The sequence below is a fragment of the Triticum dicoccoides genome, chromosome 4A (genome assembly GCF_002162155.2).
Source record: "Triticum dicoccoides isolate Atlit2015 ecotype Zavitan chromosome 4A, WEW_v2.0, whole genome shotgun sequence".
Taxonomy (NCBI): Eukaryota; Viridiplantae; Streptophyta; class Magnoliopsida; order Poales; family Poaceae; genus Triticum; species Triticum dicoccoides.
This window is the reverse complement of record NC_041386.1, coordinates 83,168,259-83,173,910: the sequence shown is the minus strand read 5'-3', so window position 1 is coordinate 83,173,910 and position 5,652 is coordinate 83,168,259.

The window sequence follows — 5,652 nt, the reverse complement described above, 5'->3', positions numbered from 1 at the left end:
GCCATCAAATACCTTCCCCTCAAGTTGAAAGGACCAGCTCGGCACTGGCTGAAAAGCCTCCCAAAAAACTCAGTTGGAAGCTGGGAAGAGCTTAAGGATGCTTTTAGGGCCAATTTTCAAGGGACCTATGTCCGACCTCCGGATGCGGATGATTTAAGTCACATAATTCAACAGCCCGGAGAGTCAGTCCGAAAGCTTTGGAACATATTTCTCACGAAAAAGAATCAAATCATCGACTGCCCGGATGCCGAAGCCTTAGCGGCTTTCAAGCCCAGTGTCCGGGATGAATGGCTCGCTAGACACCTCGGACAGGAAAAACCGAGGACAATAACAGCCCTAACAAGCCTTATGACCCACTTTTGCGCGGGCGAAGACAGTTGGCTAGCCCGTAGCTGCACCAGCAACCCAGGCACATCCGAAGTCAGGGATGGCAACGGGAAACCGCGACGCAATAAAAGCAAGCGTCGAAACAACGAAGACAACCCAGATAACATGGCAGTAAACGCCGGATTCAGGGGCTCTCGACCCGGTCAACGGAAAAAGCCATTTAAAGGCAGCAGAGATGGACCGTCCAGCCTAAACAAGATTCTAGACAGATTATGTTAGATTCATGGCACCTCCGACAAACCTGCAAATCACACCAACAGAGAATGTTGGGTCTTCAAGCAGGCCGGCAAGCTAAACGCCGAACACAAGGGGAGGGAGACACCAAGCAAAGACGAGGATGAGCCTCGCCAGCCGAACACTGGGGGACAGAAAAAATTCCCACCAGAGGTCAAAACAGTGAACATGATTTACGCAACTCACATACCGAAGAGGAGGTGCTAGCACGCACCCCGAGACGTATACGCCGTGGAGCCCGTCACCCCCAAGTTCAACCCTTGGTCAGCCTGCCCGATCACTTTTGATTGCAGGGATCACCCGACTAGTATCCGACACGGAGGACCGGCTGGCTTGGTGCTAGACCCAATAATTGATGGATACCATCTCACCCGAGTCCTTATGGATGGTGGTAGTAGTCTTAATCTGATATATCAGGACACCGTCCGCAAAATGGGGATAGACCCGACAAGAATCAGCCAAAGCAATACTACCTTTAAAGGAGTAATACCAGGCCCAGAGGCCCGCTGCACGGGCTCTCTAGTACTAGAGGTTGTATTCGGTTCTCCCGACAACTTCTGAAGTGAAGAATTAACCTTCGACATCACTCCATTCCGAAACGTCCATCACGCACTACTCTAGAGAACGGCCTTCGCTCATTTTAATGTAGTACCGCATTACACTTATCTTAAGCTTAAGATGCCCAATCCACGTGGCGGCATCATAGTTAGCGGAAACACAGAGCATTCCTCGTGTGAGGAGGAATACGTGGCGGCAAGGTTGTCAGAATCGCGATTTTGAATCGGATCGGAGCTCTGATGGTAGAATCATAAATCATAGAATCTTCACTACTAGGATCGTCGAAACGTAGATTTTATGAACTAAAATCGTAGAATCAGATGGGTAAGTTTGGATCGTAAAGTCGTAGAATCGTATAACAGAATCGCGATTCTACAACCTTGCGTGGCGGCTCTAGCAGCCAATCACTAAACAACCTCTCCAACCAGACGAAATGATCGGTCGTCAAGACCGCGAACACGGTTAGTCGAGTCCGGTGCACCACTAGCTGTAACAGCTCAGATAAACCTGAGATTGGGTCGATGGATACACCCCCATAGGTGGTGCTAGGGGTTTCCCGCATGTAAAATGGGCTACAGTTCGGCTTGACCCTATTTAGATTGCATTTTAATGGTTCATTAAGAATAACCAATTTTTCGCATGAATAATTTCACCTACGTTTTCCTCTTTTACAGATGATCATCGTGCTACACCCTTCCAGAATACGGCACAATGGAGAAACAGGCGCAGACGTGCAGCAGGTCCCCACTCAAAGGCTTATTTTTAGATTAAGACCCCGTGTAAACCTTTTTTTACTATCTCTTGTTGCTTCACTCCCTCCGGATACTCAACACAACCGAAAGGGATGCGGCGTTATTGAAATTTCGTCACGTCAGACTAATGCAAGTACTTGGAAATTAAGGGCTCATAATTGAGGGCGTTACTCGGCCCAGTATATGTTGTAAAGTCCGAATACCTTAGGGAGTGTTCGACGTCGCGAGTTTGGCCTTATATGCATCAGCTCCAAATCATGTCTTTGGTCAATAGTTGGGTTTGCCCGGCTCCTGTGTTTTGCTACCTTACGTTCCACTCTATCGGCTAAGGTGGCACCGGGAGAACTACTGCGATTGTACCCTGGTTCATCTGGACGCGCACCTTAGTAGACAAAGCCGAAAACTGACTGTCATGATAAAGCGCGAGACTGGTCAACCACTCGATGACTCAGCGGAATCTTCGCGATTCCTCCGCATTAATGAAGGACCGGTTTCCCGGTCATGTATGTACGCGCACCGTGTTCGGATGAGCGTGGAAGTACCAGGGGATATATAGTAGCCCCACCGTCAAACTCCTATGGCTAAGTGAAAGTGTTAAAGCTATATAGTCCGATTGCCTTGTTCGCCGTGTTGTCACCTCCTTAATGGACCAAGACGTTGGGTCAAGTGTGAATACATGCTTTTCCGAACACCCCCGCATTATGTGCGTGGGGGCTGAAGCCGACGACTGCAAACTTTCAGGTTATATACATACATAAACAGCCGCACAGGAGGCATCATAATACTTTCAGGCAAAAGTATAAACACAGACTTTATAATCCAAATAGCATTGTTTTTACAATTGGGATACATGTCACTCGAACATGATACTCTTCGAGCATTGAGCCTCTATTAAACGAGTGCCTTCTAGGACTTCTTCAAAATAGTGCTCAGCCGGGACCTGGCCTACGTCCGGATCCCAGGTTGCAATAGCGGTGGCCTCCATCCCTGCCCAGTATGTCTTAACACGGGCAAGGGCCATCCGTGCACCCTCTATGCACACCGACCTCTTTACAGCATCGATATGCGGCACAACACCAAGGAATCGTTGCACTAAACCAAAATAACTATTCGGCCTTGGTCCCTTCGGCCAAAGATGATCCACGACAGACCTCATGGCAAGTCCGGACAACCTATGGAGCTCGGCCCACTCAGCCATTTGTTCATTTAACAGCAGCGGCACGTTGGAGCACTAAACTGCGACCAGAACAAACTTTCCACTTCATGATCTTTCTGATCTTTGAAAAACTCAGTCGCATCAGCAACACTCATTGCCAAGTCTGAATACGCGTCTGCAGCACTCCATAATTGATCTACAGGGGCATACTTCGGATCTCCGAACTTCGTCCACAACAAAAAGGGCTTCCCAGCCGTGATATCTCCAGCCTGACGAAGCTCTTCCTTCGCCGGTCTGATTTCAGAGCGGGTTTCCTTGGCTGCTTCCATGGCTTTCTTCAGGTCAGCCGCTTTCGCTTGGCTTTCCTTTTCAAGAAGCTCATATCGGCTGGCGGCATCTTTCAGCTCAACAGCCATCTTGGCTATTTTATCTTCGCTCTGGCGATGAGCAGCCTGTTCAGCTCTTAAGTCTTCGGCCGCCTTTAGGGCGGCCGCCTCACTTCTCCTGGCTTGTGCCTTGGATCGGGCAAGTTCCGCCTGAAGGGTCTCCATGGCGGCAGCTCCATTTGTAGTCACAACATATTATAGATACTAGCATCATGCTCCTCTTAGTATTTGTTGACCACCCGAAAATACATACACTATGCCTCGTCAAGCCGTTTGTTCACAAGCGCAATGTCGGCATCTGCCGCGTCAAGTTGCCGCCTCAGTCCGGCAAACTCCGGCCAGCCACCGGACCCTTAGCCGCCTGCACATGAAAGCAGCGCGATCATTACTTGGGACTATGATCCTCTGTTTGCCGCCTCTGGACAGCAACCAGAGTCTCAGGGGCTACTATCTATATAGAGCACACCTAGCGTGTGTGGTACCATCAAAAAATTTATATATTACTTTGCATACCTCAAAGCCTCTTAGCAAGCTCGTAAAAGCCTCATGCAACCCAGTTTTGGCAGATGAAATCCTCTCAGCCACCGTACCCATTAAAGTACGATGCGCCTCTAAGATAGCCGCTTGCTCCAAAAGACCCATCAGTGCGTCCGGTTGTGCACCGGACAATCCCAGACTGTTTATGTTGCTCTCCTTAGGAGCCGAATACTCTGGACTTCAGGTGGCTGAAGGGTCACCTTTTGGCCTTGGCGGATCAAGAGAAATCCTCCGTGATGACACCTCAGGGTCGTCCGCCCCAGGAGGCGGGGAGACAGGGGGAGGCATTTCGCTCTCCATCATCTCCGGAAGAAGATCCCCTGAAGACGAACTCTGCCGAGAAGGGCTTCGAGATGGACTGCAAGATATATGTCTCGGTTATTGTCCTCGGAGATAAAGCAGGATATATTTACCAAAAGTACTCTTGTTCACTTACAGCTCGGTGGAGGGCTGGCCCCCTTGCGGGCACTGTGCGGTAAGGATGCCCTCCGGGGCAGGGCCCCCTGGCGAAGGTTTCTTCCCTTGTTTGGAAACCTTTGTTTCCAAGTCTTCAGAGGCGGTCCTTTTCCTTCCTTGGGGAGAGGGGATTCTAGATTCTTCTCCCCAATTATCCTCCTTCGCGGAGACACTAATTCCCCCGGTTTGGATGAGTAATGCGTGAAGCCTGCTTTCGGCTTGTTTATTTCCCCCTTTATCTTCCCCTGATGGCACTTGATAAGGTGCGTGCTCAGGCATCCTAGATAGTACATGATCTAGTGAGCCTCCGGGAAGGGGTGCCGAACACCTGATCATCTTCGCCTTTCTTATCCAGTCCTGGCCGAGAGCGATTTTTTCAGAATGATGTTGTGACAAATAAAAAGACAACATTTCAGTCGCAGAATTACTTACGTGGGTATCTAGACGGTTGCAGTTGAGACCCGCATCCTCGATGGTGTCCGGACACTTTATTTGTGATCCGAAGAACAATCTATACATCTCTTCGAGCGTCACACCGAAGAATTGCTGAATAGTTTGCGGTCCTTCCGGGTTGAACTCCCACATACTGAGAGATCGATGTTGGCATGGCAGGACCCGACGAACTAGCATAACCTGCATTACCTTGACAAGACTGACATCCCTCTTGAGGAGATCTTGGATGCGACTTTGCAATGTCAACACGTCATTAACTGGTCCCCAGTCCAGCCCCTTGTTAACCCATGACGCCAGTTGTGGCGGAGGGCCCGAGCGGAAGGCGGGGGCAGCTACCCACTTCGTACTTCGGGGAGCTGTGATGTAAAACCACTCCCGCTGCCATAAGTTGGACACCTCCGGGAAGGAACCCTTTGGCCATAGAACATCAGCGCCTTTGCTTATTATGGCACCTCCGCATTCTGCATGTCGCCCATCGATCGTCTTCGGCTTCACATTGAAGGTCTTGATCCATAAGCCGAAGTGTGGGATGATGCGGAGGAAGGCCTCACACACGACGATAAACGACGAGATGTGAAGGATGGAATCTGGAGTTAGATCATGGAAATCAAGCTCGTAAAAGAACATAAGCCCTCTAACAAAGGGATCCAGACTAAAGCCTAGCCCTCGAAGGAAGTGGGAATCAAATACGACACTCTCGTTGGGTTTGGGAGTGGGGATGACCTGCCCTTGA